General features: G+C 45.1%; 1 protein-coding gene across 9 annotated transcripts in view; it reads right to left on the bottom strand.

Moving 5' to 3' along the window:
• LOC139566926 (teneurin-3) overlaps nt 1–11,091 on the bottom strand; it is a 248,776-nt gene extending 237,685 nt beyond the window's left edge. For all 9 annotated transcript variants that reach the window (XM_071388307.1, XM_071388305.1, XM_071388304.1 and 6 more), the window contains exon 1: nt 10,485–11,091. The gene's annotated coding sequence lies outside the window, so the exon portion shown is untranslated. The remainder of the gene's footprint in view (nt 1–10,484) is intronic.
• Nucleotides 11,092–14,635: the final 3,544 nt, after the last annotated feature.

Genomic DNA, 14,635 nt, shown 5'->3' on the forward strand with positions numbered 1-14,635 from the left:
AAAGGGGGAGCATTGCAAGTCGAAGAACACCATCCCAACCGTGAAGCACGGGGGTGGCAGCATCATGTTGTGGAGGAGCTTTGCTGCAGGAGGGACTGGTGAATAGACAAAGACCCCAAGCATACTTCCAAAGTTGTGGCAAAATGGCTTAAGGACAACAAAGTCAAGGTATTGGAGGAATGGGCCAAAATTCACCCAACTTATTGTGGGAAGATTGTGGAAGTCTGCCCGAAACGTTTTACCCAAGTTAAACAATTTAAAGGCAATGCTACCAAATACTAATTGAGTGTATGTAAACTTCTGACCCACTGGGAATGTGATGAAAGAAATAAAAGCTGAAATAAATCCTTCTCTCTACTATTATTCTGACATTTCACATTCTTAAAATAAAGTGGTGATCCTAACTGACCTATGACAGCGAATTGTTACTAGGATTACATGTCAGGAATTGTGAAAAACTGAGTTTAAATGTATTTGGCTAAGGTGTATGGAAACTTCAGACTTCAACTGTATATACATATATATCTTGTCTTAGCTGTCAGACAGGTAAATTAATTGCAGAAATTAAATATGTGCATAATTGGAGGGCCTGAAGTTCACGCTGAGGTTGTCTTTAATTAGAACAGCGTAATGGTGAGGAGAAACAACTGGTCCGTGTGTCTGCATTTCAAACACAACAGAGAGGGGACCCCTGCTTTCTCACACTGTATTTGTTTAAGCACTTCTTTAATAATAATGTCTCTGTCGTTTTTAAGGGTAGATAACTAGTGAGAGACAGAGAGAGCTAGAAGGAGAGAGAGAGAGGAGAGAGAGAGGAGAGAGAGAGAGATACCGAGAATGAGACTAAAACACAGAGAGAAGAGAGAGAACAAGAAATGGAGATTAAAAAAACAACAACAAAAAAACAGAAATGTGTTGCCAAATAAGTGTACTGTATCTGTGGCTATGAGTGCTGATTAGTATACAGGTTTGCTTTGTGTTGAGACGGATAAACAAACAAACAACGAGCAGCAGGCTAAATGTCAGAGCAGCTGTACCTTACAGGCTTTACACAGTCAACAAACACAACTCTTTACCTTTACCCTTTAGTGGGGACATGCGGTGTGTGTGAGAGAGAGAGTGAGGTGAATATCACTTCATGAAGGACGCACTGTAGAAGAAGAAATAAAAGAGAGAGAGAGAGAGAGAGAGAGAGAGAGAGAGAGAGAGAGAGAGAGAGAGAGAGAGAGAGAGAGAGAGAGAGAGAGAGAGAGAGAGAGAGAGAGAGAGAGAGAGAGAGAGAGAGAGAGAGAGAGAGAGAGAGAGAGAGAGAGAGAGAGATGAACCTGGAGAAGAGTCCCCTAAGCAAGCTGGTCCTAGGGCTCTGTTCACAAACACAAACACACCCCACAGAGCCCCAGGACAACAGCACAATTAGACCCAACCAAATCATGAGAAAACAAAAAGATAATTACTTGACACATTGGAAAGAATTAACAAAAAAACAGAGCAAACTAGAATGCTATTTGGCCCTAAACAGAGAGTACACAGTGGCAGAATACCTGACCACTGTGACTGACCCAAACTTAAGGAAAGCTTTGACTATGTACAGACTCAGTGAGCATAGCCTTGCTATTGAGAAAGGCCGCCGTAGGCAGACATGGCTCTCAAGAGAAGACAGGCTATGTGCTCACTGCCCACAAAATGAGGTGGAAACTGAGCTGCACTTCCTAACCTCCTGCCCAATGTATGACCATATTAGAGACACATATTTCCCTCAGATTACACAGATCCACAAAAAATTTGAAAACAAATCCAATTTTGATAAACTCCCATATCTACTGGGTGAAATTCCACAGTGTGCCATCACAGCAGCAAGATTTGTGACCTGTTGCCACAAGAAAAGGGCAACCAGTGAAGAACAAACACCATTGTAAATACAACCCATATTTATGCTTATTTATTTTAACTTGTGTGCTTTAACCATTTGTACATTGTTACAACACTGTATATATATAATATGACATTTGTAATGTCTTTCTTGTTTTGAAACTTCTGTATGTGTAATGTTTACTGTTAATTTGTATTGTTTATTTCACTTTTGTGTATTATCTACCTCACTTGCTTTGGCAATGTTAACACATGTTTCCCATGCCAATAAAGCCCCTTGAATTGAATTGAATTGAGAGAGAGAGAGAGAGAGAGAGAGAGAGAGAGAGAGAGAGAGAGAGAGAGAGAGAGAGAGAGAGAGAGAGAGAGAGAGAGAGAGAGCGAGAGAGAGATGGAAGAGAACTGTAGGGGATGGGAAGGCTGATTGAGTCCCATGGTAAAGGCATGGGAGAGGAGAGGCTGATCATCAGTAATGAGGTTCAGTACAGTGGTGCTATGGGGAGTGGTGATAGACTAGCCAAATGGGCTTTTCCACCTACACCCAAGGGCATACATAGTACATACTGTATGTAGCTAGAGACTGAGATGTGCTCTCACTCAACATACACACACACACACACACAGACACACACACACACACACACAGACACACACACACACACACACACACACACACACACACACACACACACACACACACACACACACACACACACACACACACACACACACACACACACACACACACACACACGTGTGTGTGTGTCTTTGTATGTGTGTGTGTGTGTGTCTGTGTGTGGGTGTGTGTGTGTCTTTGTATGTGTGTGTGTGTGTGTGTCTGTGTGTGTGTGTGTCTTTGTATGTGTGTGTGTGTCTGTGTGTGTGTGTGTCTTTGTATGTGTGTGTGTGTGTGTGTGTGTGTGTGTGTGTGTGTGTGTGTGTGTGTGTGTGTGTGTGTGTGTGTGTGTGTGTGTGTGTGTGTGTGTGTGTGTGTGTGTGTGTGTGTGTGTTTAAACATTAAACCCGTCTCCTCCCTGTGGGGGGTGATGACACATGTGGTTAGTTGTGGTAATGGCAGTGTTAATGCTGATGACATTGTTCAGTTGATTGCTGAACACATGTGGCTGAGCAGGGACAGACAGACATCTACCCTCCCTGCATCTAGCCCAGGCTGTGTTCCTGTAACCCGAGCCCCAGGCCCTCATCTTAAAAGGTTGCGACCTTGCTGTGCCTCTAACCCCCAAACAAAGGAGGTGGGTGAGTGGATGGTTGGCTGTCCCTCCCTACCTCGCTCCCTCGCTCCCTCCCTCCCTCCCTCCCTCCCTCTTGCCCTAGGGTCATATAGCTGAGAGAGAGAGAGAGAGGTCTGGTAAAGCGTTTGTTAGGCAGGGCTGCAGTGAAGCAGGCAATGAAAAGAGACTAGAGGGGGTTGGAGGGGGGAGAGGTTCTCCTCAAATGATCAACGGGACAGCCAGCTAGCCTTCGAGAGCGTGTGTGTGTGTGTGTGTGTGCGTGGCGTGCGTGTGTGTGCGTGAGCCCTGATCCTGTGTGCGTGTGTGTGTGTGTGTAGGTAGCATGCCGTGTGTTCTGTGTGTGTGTGTGTGTGTGTGTGTGTGAGTGTAGGTAGCGTTTTCGTGTGTGATGCTTGATCCTGGGGAGGGATTGCCGAGCCGAGCGGAAACAATAGAAGGGCTGGGTCTCTGTGTGGGAGGGAGAGGGAGACTGGTTAGGGTCTCCTAGCTACACTCCCTCTGGGCCTAGTGGCCTAGTGGCGGCTCTGGCTCACAACGGGGATGGATTCCAACGCAAGGAGACGGGAGTGAGCACAAACAGGGACACACACACACAGGGACACACACACACAGGGACACACACACACACACACACACACACACACACACACACACACACACACACACACACACACACACACACACACACACACACACACACACCAGTCTTCCTCATAGATGGAGTGTGTGTGCTCCTTCCACACAGTGTCTGGGCTGGTGTCCTCCATCACGTCTCCCAGCCTTGCCTCACTACAGATGAACAACTATGTAGTTTGACAAAGGGAACATTACCTTAAACCGCCTCCTTGGCTGTTATCAGAGACATTTAAATAACAGACACTTGTACAGACACTTTTACAGACACTTGTACAAATCGTAAGTGTTGTGCGGCGTACAAAATAGGTTCTCTGAAGAAGAGATTCCAGGCTGAAATATAACAAAGCAATATTGTAAGTCCAGTACACAGGATAATCGGTCTTATATATCTACTTTTTCAGCACCTCGACTCCTTTGAGAACAAACCTAATGGGACGTTATGTGGATCAGAACCAAGTCATTTATTCATTATTACTTAATGATCCTTCAGTAGCTGTTTGTCTAGTAAACTATCTGGTGGATAGCAGAGTATTCCATGTTCCCTTCTCTCTCCCCTCTTCAGTCACACACACACACACACGCACACACAACACACAAAGAGTGTATGAATCTGAAGCTTTACGATTGGACTGTTCTATTATACATGTGGGCGTCTCGGTCTATGAGCCGTTGAATGGAGGCTTTATTTCCTCTTTCCCCCCTCGCTGGAGACGGAGAGGAGAGAGGAGAGACGAGAGAGGAGAGAGAAGAGAGGAGAGAGGAGAGAGGAGAGACGAGAGACGAGAGAGGAGAGACGAGAGAGGAGAGAGGAGAGACGAGAGACGAGAGAGGAGAGACGAGAGAGGCCTGGCAGGTGCTGCCGAGGAGAGATGGAGCTAGCTACTGTGTGTTGTGTGTGTGTTATGTGCTCTCGTAATGTTGAGGTAGAGGCGAGGGTAATATGGCTACCGGGTAATCGAGTTACCCCACATTACCAGGCCAACACGGGACAATTCTGCTGACAAGGATTTATTTAGTCACCTCCAATAACCACCAGCTAGACGAGACATTGAAAGGACAAAGACATGCTATTTAATACATATCCATTTAACTCCCAGGTGTATAGGCCTATAGACCATACGCTACACAGCCAAGTCATACAACCTAGCGATTAGCTTAGAGTTAGCCTTGTCGGTTCAGGTAGACCACATTAATAGCTAATTTAGCTTTGTTTAGTCTCACTAAGGCATGTCAGCTTTAACGTTGGCCTCCTCAAGCTCCCCAGTTATAATACCCGAGCTCAGGAGATCAGGGCCCCAATTCACAAAGCCTCTCAGAATAGGAGTGCTGATCTAGGATCAGTTTGGCCTTTTAGATCATAATGAATACACTGATATTGACACAGGCGACCTGGTGCTAGATCAGCACTCTGAGAATAGGACACCATGGGCATTGTGTGAATAGGTGTGCCGTGGTCTATTTCCTTAGCCTGTGTTGCTACCTCTCAGCCGTGATGTACGGGCCCTGCTTATCTCGGCCCGTCACCTCAACTGGAAATACTATTATTCTATAGCTCAGCCGGCGGCTACGCTACGGTAAGGATGGTCACTCTGTCACTGTCCCCCCCGGACCAGAACAGCCCGGGACACAGCCACAACCTCTGTCTGGCTCCATCAGGAGATGGAAAACTCTAACACACACGGGACCGACACACACACACACACACACACACACACACCTGCGCCGGCCGAAGGGTCCTTCTCAACTGGAGCGGAAAATAACTATCATCTCAATTCGATAACAATAGAAAACAAGAGGAGAAAATCAGCTGCCTTCACCAAGAGACTGTATATAACATCCTTTCCTCTGTAATGGTACCGTGGGGAAATGAAGTGGCAGTTGTACGAGACTCTGTAGAGTGGCTGGGATAGTCCCTGTATTATTCATATGTGGATTTATGACCCAGCAGTGTGTGTGTGTGTGTGTGTGTGTGTGTGTGTGTGTGTGTGTGTGTGTGTGTGTGTGTGTGTGTGCGTGTGCGTGTGTGTGTGTGTGCGTGTGCGTGTGCGTGTGTGTGTGTGTGCGTGTGCATGTCCATTGGGCCAGGCCACTCCATCACAAGGATCATTTCCTGTGTTTGACCCCCATGATGACCTCTGTTTCCCCTGGCTCGCACACTCTGTCAGCCCCAAATTAGTAGATACTTATGCTATATTATTTACGGCAGGTTGCATAAGGTGATAATAGAAATATAATTACATATGCTGCTGTTATTTGTACAATTATTATTTTTATCATTATACATTCATTAGTACTTAGTACTTCATTCGATTTTTGGAAGAATCATAAACCTTTTATTTTTTATATCCAATAAAAAATTGTGACCACTAAAACAATTCTGGATTGTCCACCTGCTTCTATTTATACTAAACCTTATCCTTGATCATTTAAATGGTATATATTCCTATATACTTTATTATTTTTAATTTAAATTGTAATATTTTTTTATTATTACATTTTTCCCCCGTTGAAATATATTTTGGAAATGTGTATATTTATTAAAGGACTTAGGCCTAAATGAATGGTTGAAAAGTACAGCCTATTATTGTTGTTCTGGAAGGATCTGGAACGCATTCAGAGCTTTCCTGAACAGAAACAAACCCAAAATAAATTAAATTATAGGTTCATTCAATAAATTCCCTCAATGATCTTTCCTCTTTCCTACACACGTCTCCTCGCTGTAACGAATACATCAAAATCTCCATCCGCGTCTGCCTCTCAAATAGCACCCTACTCCCTAGAAGAAGAAAAAAAGTGCACTACTTTTGAGCTGGGACAATAATAATTAATATTATAGGGAATAGGGTGCAATTTGGGACGCAACCAATCCAATTCATATTTACACACCAAACACAAGTCTTCTCACACACACAGGCAGACGGGGGAATTAGCATACCATCGACGGCGGCGTACCGTTCACTTGTCAGAAACCCTCCTCCGGCCAACCTTCCCTGTTCCTCTCCGGCTCCCAGCCAAACAGTCCAATCTGTAGCGAGCTCCCTTTAACCCATTCCAGGCAATCACAAAGAATATTCTGGAAGCAGCAAGACCCATTGAGGGACCCTCTTCTTATCCCAAATGGATGAGTATAGCTGAACTGTTTGGCACCATTCCCTGCGCACCGCCTGTAACAGTCTCCTGCAACAATATACAATAGAAGCCTCCTCCTCCAAGTCTTATCTGGAGCAGAGCTGTGATGAGAAAATAGAATCGATCGATTGGCTGATGGGTATGTACTGTATGTGTTGTTATGGTGAGTTCTGGAGGCCCTGGACGGACCGGAGCTGTTATGTAGGAGAAGAGGGAGGGAGGGAGAAATAACGAGAACGAGAGACAAGAGGGGGGAGAATTACAGGGGGAGAGAGAGAGAAAGAGCAACAGAGCGATAGAAGAATATATGGAGGAAGAGAGAGAGAGAGAAAATGAGAGAGATGGCCTGGTCTCAGAACTGAACAAGGTGCTCCTTCAGACAGAGAGTACCTCTCTTTAGCCCTCCTAGATCAGTGGAAGAAGGGGTCACGGAGCCGTCTGGACACCCAGTGAGATAACACTACTAACACACTCCTCAATCCCTCAACAGCAGACACACACACACACACACACTTGTTCTCTCTTCTCACTTCGTAAATCACTCCTATCTAATGATGGGGGGGGGGATGTTCTAAAAGGGATTCATGGAGAGATATTAACTGTAATCACAAAGAGCTGGAGAGAGAGAAAAACAGAGATGAAGAGATAGAAGGAGCTCTTCACTCTTCCGTGCGGACGATGAACCGTCCAGCGCTTCACCCCCTCTTTCATGTCTATTCCCATGGACATTGCTCTTTGTCATCCCTCATCTCATCCCTCATCTCATCCCTCCATCACAACATGGATGTATAATAACCATACATTATGCTAATGAGGATGCAATAGACTGTAGGCCGTGGATGCTGTTTTTCACCAATCGTCTATCACAATTTTTCCTCTTTTCCCGTTTTTTATTTTTTTTATTTTTTACTCGGGAGCAGGTCCGTCGGGCCTTTTCCAATTCTCCTCTATAAATGAACAATGAGTTGAGCCACTATATAACCCCCCAGCCATCAAGATGTAGGTCTGGGACCGGCATCATTTTTATTCAGTTTTGAAATAAAAAATAATGGCCCCCCTACGCTACGATAAATGCCCTTCAACGTAATAACACGAACAATAAAACAAAGAAATATGTGGATAAGGAAAGGTGACCTGATCCGTTTTACAAGGCGCTAAATCAGAGAAATATCACGACGGCGTATCAAACGGAATTAAAACTTTTATTCATTGGGTAATAGCTCCAGTAATGCAGTCCATCAGCCAGATTACTGCACACACTAAGTGTATATATCACACACACACACACACACACACACGTACGGGCACGCACGCATACACACACACCAAGCACAGCCTGGGCCCCGTTGCTAGGTGATTCCATTCGTGACGAGAAAGAAAGAGAGGGAGAAAGAGAAGAGGAAAGACAGCCAGGTTCAGCTATTCCCCCCCCCCCCCCCCTTCTCTCCACTCTTTCTTTCAGTGTCTAACATTGCAAACCATTATTTCCCCTCTCCAAAATCAATGTAGTGTGGAATCAAAGAATGGGGTCCTGGGCCATAAATCAGCAGAGAGGCTTGGTATGAGAGTTCAAGTGGAACCATGTAGTAAGGCCCGCCACATGAGACGGACATTAAACACCTTTGGACATGGCCCCGGCCTCCTCAGTAATTCTTGACAGCTTATTTCTCATTGTGTGCATCCCAAACGGCACCCTATTCCCTGTGTAGTGCACGACCTACCGGGCTCTGATCAAAAGAGGTGCACTCTAGATAGGGAATAGGGTGCCATTTGGGACGTGAACATAGAGCTTGTAGGGTCAGAGGCTTGGGCACGTAGATCTGAAATATGACAGACAGACAAAGAGAGAGAGAGAGAGAGACAGAGACAGAGAGAGAGACAGAGAGAGAGACAGAGAGAGAGACAGAGAGAGAGACAGAGAGAGAGAGAGAGAGAGAGACAGAGACAGAGACAGAGACAGAGACAGAGAGACAGAGACAGAGACAGAGACAGAGAGAGAGAGAGAGAGAGAGAGAGAGAGAGAGAGAGAGAGAGAGAGAGAGAGAGAGAGAGAGAGAGAGAGAGAGAGAGAGGCCCATTTCTGTCTTGTTTTAACAATCGGGGGAACTGTTTGACATTATGAGACACCACAGGTCCGTCTCAGTGGTAGTGGGCCTGAGAGGAATCACTGACTGGTGGAATTTCACAGCGTCTTTAACACATGAGCGCACACATTGTTGCTGCGCCCCCGGTACTCCTCCCTATTGTCTGGTTTTTAATACGGCAGAAGCCATCTAAGTTTCCTTAACTGATGGAACATATGGCAAATCACACTTCTACAACACACAGATGAACATATTGAAATCATAAAAACATGTCGCATGCTATCCTCTTCATCTAGCTCATCTGTCTATTTGACGTGTCCATTTTTTGTAAAACATTTTTTATTTTTTTATTTTTTTACATCTTTTAACATCTGGCCGTCTCCACGACGTTTATGAACGCAAAGCTGGTCCATTGTGACATCGTTCCCTCTTTTATTCCGGCCTGACAGTTATTCAGTTGTTCTGTTATTCAGTTCTGTCCGTTATAGTTGCATCATTGCGTCACTCAGCGGCAGGCCGGGGGATGTAGAATAGGCTAATTGAAAAGGTAATAGAGTGACAAATTCCAAAACACCCCCCCCTAAAAAATAGGGTTCCAATTATCCTGCAGTGTAAGGGTCTATTCTCCCCGTAACGGGACGGGAGTGAGAATTATTACGTGTGTTACAAACAGCACTGTAGGCTATGCCTGTTTCCACATCTTAAAAGACAGGACATCAAATGGCCATGAAAATATCCATTTCCATAACAATTACATAAACAAACCCCTCTCTTTTTCACAGCCTTTTCAATCTAAATCATCAACACACACAATTCATCTATTATGCTGTTGAGCCAATCCAAAAAAAGGCTTGAGAATCCCCGTCCACAGCATCAGCCCCGTCATCCTGCCTGGTATTATAGCCTGGGTGGATTTGGAGAGGCTGGAAATTCTGACCACAAGCAGCCCCAAAAAAGGAACACTGACTGGGCTCTGCTTCGCAAAAACTACTCGCTCTAATTCAGAACATCTGACCGTGGTGAGGGCAGCCGAGCTCCAAGGGAGCTCGTTTCGGGGGTGCGTTTTTGGCTTCCCTCTCTCTCTCTCTCACCAATCAACTCTCAAAGTGCTGGATTCAAGGAACCACAGCGTATTAACATGCGATACAGGTCCCCTCAACACACAACTCCTTTCATTTGAAGATGGTTGAAACACACTTAAGCAGACAGTGGGTATAATAATTGACAGCAATTGATCACATTTCATTGACCACAGGCAAGACATGTGGATGCACAGGCGCACACATACCACAGGCGTGCACACACACACACACACACACACACACACACACACACACACACACACACACACACACACACACACACACACACACACACACACACACACACACACACACACACACACACACACACACACACACACAGAGAGGGGTGCGTAAACGGCACACTGCCTTAGACCCGGAGGAAGGTCAATTAGCAGCAGCAGAGAGAACACACTGGTTTCAGCTGTTACCTTAGGTTAAGAAATCCTCCAGTTGATCCTTCCCCAAAAGGGTTAAAAGGATCCGGCCAGAGCCCTCCTGGCTGCTCTCGTTACCCGATCACAGAGGCATGTAGCTGGGTAGACACGATGCTGCGCTGTGTCTTGCCTGGAGCCTTTTTCGCCTTTTCTCTTCCCCTCCACAAAACACTTGCCTTCGATATCTCTGGAGCTTTCTCTCTCTCTCTCTCTCTCTCTCTCTCTCTCTCTGGGCACACAGTCTGTTTCAGTGGTTCTACTGACAGTAGTCTGTTTCTCCCAATCCACTCACTCTCTCAAACGCACACAGAGAACAGAGAGAGGCTCCTCTCAATGAACAATCACACTCTCACTCTCTATGGCATCAAGCTCAGGCTTCAAGCTCAACTCATTAATGAGAGAGGGAGGAATAAAAAAAGAGGGAAAAAATGCTGGATCGTTTTTTTCTTCTTTTCCTTAGGCTGGACAGTGGGTGGTTAAATGCGCATCCTGCTGGTTGGTGGTTGGTCCACGCTCGCTCTCGCACCCTCTCTGCCGCTGCCTGCCTTTCTAAACGGAATCTTTCCTCTTTCTTTCTCTCTCTCGCTCTCTCCAAGTTTGAGGCACTCTTTCGGAGCCGTACTGCTGCTGGCAGGAGAGGGGAGGGGCTTGGGGCTGAAAGAAGGGAGGGAGGCGCGCTATAGGTTGAGCCTCTGTCTGTTTACACCCACCGGGGGGAGGAGGGAGAGGAAAGGAGGTCTGGGGAAGGGAGGGGAGAGGGGGGGCTGTCTCTGCTTTAACCATTTGGAGTCTTCACTCATCTGTTGCATGGCTTCACACACACACACACACACACACACACACACACACACACACACACACACACACACACACACACACACACACACACACACACACACACACACACACACACACACACACACACACACACACACACACATTCTCTCAGCGATATCTCTCCCTCTCTCAGGCATGCACGCACTTAGCCAATCTAGCTAGTGGGAAAAGCACTATAGAAAATAGACAGGCACATCTTTACCTAGACTCTATTCTTTATACCCCAGCTAGGGAATAATGCAACTGCATACCAGTAATGGGATAATCATTTGACTCATAATACACACACCTAATGAATACCCATACATGTACTAATACACACACCTAATGAATACCCATACATGTACTAATACACACACCTAATGAATACCCATACATGTACTAATACACACACCTAATGAATACCCATACATGTACTAATACACACACCTAATGAATACCCATACATGTACTAATACACACACCTAATGAATACCCATACATGTACTAATACACACACCTAATGAATACCCATACATGTACTAATACACACACCTAATGAATACTATACATGTACTAATACACACCTAATGAATACCCATACATATACTAAATATCCTCAAGCTATACACATGGTATACACCGTCCAATGAAATGCTTACTTGCAGGTTCCGTCTCAACAATGAAACAACAATAAGAAACAACAAAAGACTAGAACATAAAGTCAATGTCTCAGTAGAATAGAATGAACATTTTAGCATCAGTATAATACAGGGAGACACAATTTATATAACACTATTTATACGTGTTTTGGGGAAGGGGGGATTGGTGGGCAAGTGTTCAAATCCTACAGGCACATCAACACACATCTTACACATCTTACACACATCTTACACACACACACACACACACACACACACACACACACACACACACACACACACTCACACAGAGCTGTACCTGTATGGCAGATAATGTATGAGTCTGCTCAATGTCTGTTCATTTTCTGCCTGCTGTCATTAACACGCCTCAGAGTACATGGAAACACTGCCGCACCCACACACACACACACCCACACACACACACACACACACACACACACACACACACACACACACACACACACACACACACACACACACACACACACACACACACACACACACACACACACACACACACACACACACACACACACACACACACACACCCACACACACACCCACACACACACACACAACACATTCTTACATCTGTTCGTAGACACAGTGTCAGAATCGACTAGCTTACTCAGGTAAATTAGCGAAAGACAGCTTTCACCAGGTATCAAGTCCTTATCCGGTCTGATTAGCACGTCTAGGCTACATACACAACAACACAGCAATCTAAAACCACCCGTACTCCACGGTGGGAAAGGCTACACAAACAACAACACAGCAATCTAAAACCACCCGTACTCCACGGTGGGAAAGGCTACACAAACAACAACACAGCAATCTAAAACCACCCGTACTCCACGGTGGGAAAGGCTACACACACAACAACACAGCAATCTAAAACCACCCGTACTCCACGGTGGGAAATGAAAGGTGTAAAAAAATAAACACAGTGAAATGAACAAAAGGAGACTTGTTTAGTTTGGTGCGTTTTGCTACACGGGTTATAGAGCAGTTTGGATTACTGACCCTGACGAAAGACCAGGCCAATTCCTAATGCCTGGCAGTTGGCAGAGCGTACCCAATACACACCTACCCGCCCGTCGGCGTGCCAACTGTAGAGATGAAAAGACGTGACACGACCCGGCCGCTCTTCTCCCCTTTTTCCCAAACAAAAAACGTCCACAGATGACACGCTATATTGTTCAGACCATAAGAGTCATTGTGCTGGCTTATCGACCCGTCGAAAGACGTTTGATACGGTCGACCATTTCTTACTTGTTCAGAGGTTGTCTGAAATAGGCCTCGATCAGGCATCCCGCGGTTGGTTCAAGAACTATCTAACATACGGGAAACAAAGTGTGCTTACTGACGATATCATATCTAGTTTCCTCAATATTACGAAAGGTGTGCCGCAGGGGTCGATCTTGGGCTCTGTTCTCGTCACCATTTTTATAAGTAATATTGTTCCATCTGTTAAGGGAGGTGATACGGGTTGTGTTTGTTTTGATTCATCTTGTTGTCTGTATTATATTGATATTATTATATTACATGATATTTATTCAATTGTGTATGTTCATGTTCACAGGCCTCCCTTGTAAATGAGACCTTGGTCTCAATGTTGACCCTCCCTGTATAAATAAAATATAATAATACATCGCACTCCATAGTATAAATAAAATATAATAATAAATCCCACTCCGTAGTATAAATAAAATATAATAATACATCGCACTCCATAGTATAAATAAAATATAATAATAAATCCCACTCCGTAGTATAAATAAAATATAATAATAAATCGCACTCCGTATTACAAGATAACACTCCAGAGAGCTGTTAAACGGCAGAACGTCCACTTCAAACGTTCTGTCCAGGACAGGACGGCACCGTAACAGCAGGGACCTGCCAAATGGCTCGCCCTGCTCTAAACGGACAGAACTCAGACCATTCATATGGAATCTACATTCTTGTTAACATCAGAAGGTTCTAGTTGGGGAAGTACTGATGTATCCTATGATCATTGTATGCTGTAGAAATGTTCAATGATATTGTGTATTTTTCCCTGCTGGGAATAATTTCTCTGTATTTCAAGGAGAACATGTCATGTTTTGTATCATTACGTAGGGAACATTATGCCCTGAACAATTACCCACCTTTCCCGTGTTTTACAAAGGATTTATCCATCAATAACGGAACACTACTCTCCTCCCTGGGCCTGGGGCACCTCCTGCTAAGAGTGACCACGGAAAATGTCAGCCAATCTGGCAAGGAGCCTGTCCTCGCCCACGCTGTCCATTCGAACTGAACTATAAAAGCGTGGCGTGAATAATAGCCACGGGAAACTGAAATCCTTCTGCTTCTCAGACGTCAGTGTAGTTGGTAACTGGAAAGCGCCCTTGATTATTGACCCCCCCCCGATTTCAATGAGTGGAGGCCAAACACCAATATAGGAATTTGAACGATTGTCCTCTGCTCTCACTTGGATCTCAGTTGGACAACGACACCCCCCCGGAACTGTTTGAACAGGGGCCTTTTCCCCACTGAAAAGGCGTTTGGGAATCCAGCCAGAGATTGAGCTACTATGGAATTCCACGTAAGCGCATTCAATGCAGGCGATCTCTCTCTTAAATTCCCTGCTTTGTCTCATGTAGAATCGTCCTAACTGATAGC

The sequence above is a fragment of the Salvelinus alpinus genome, chromosome 39 (assembly GCF_045679555.1).
Source record: "Salvelinus alpinus chromosome 39, SLU_Salpinus.1, whole genome shotgun sequence".
NCBI lineage: Eukaryota > Metazoa > Chordata > Actinopteri > Salmoniformes > Salmonidae > Salvelinus > Salvelinus alpinus.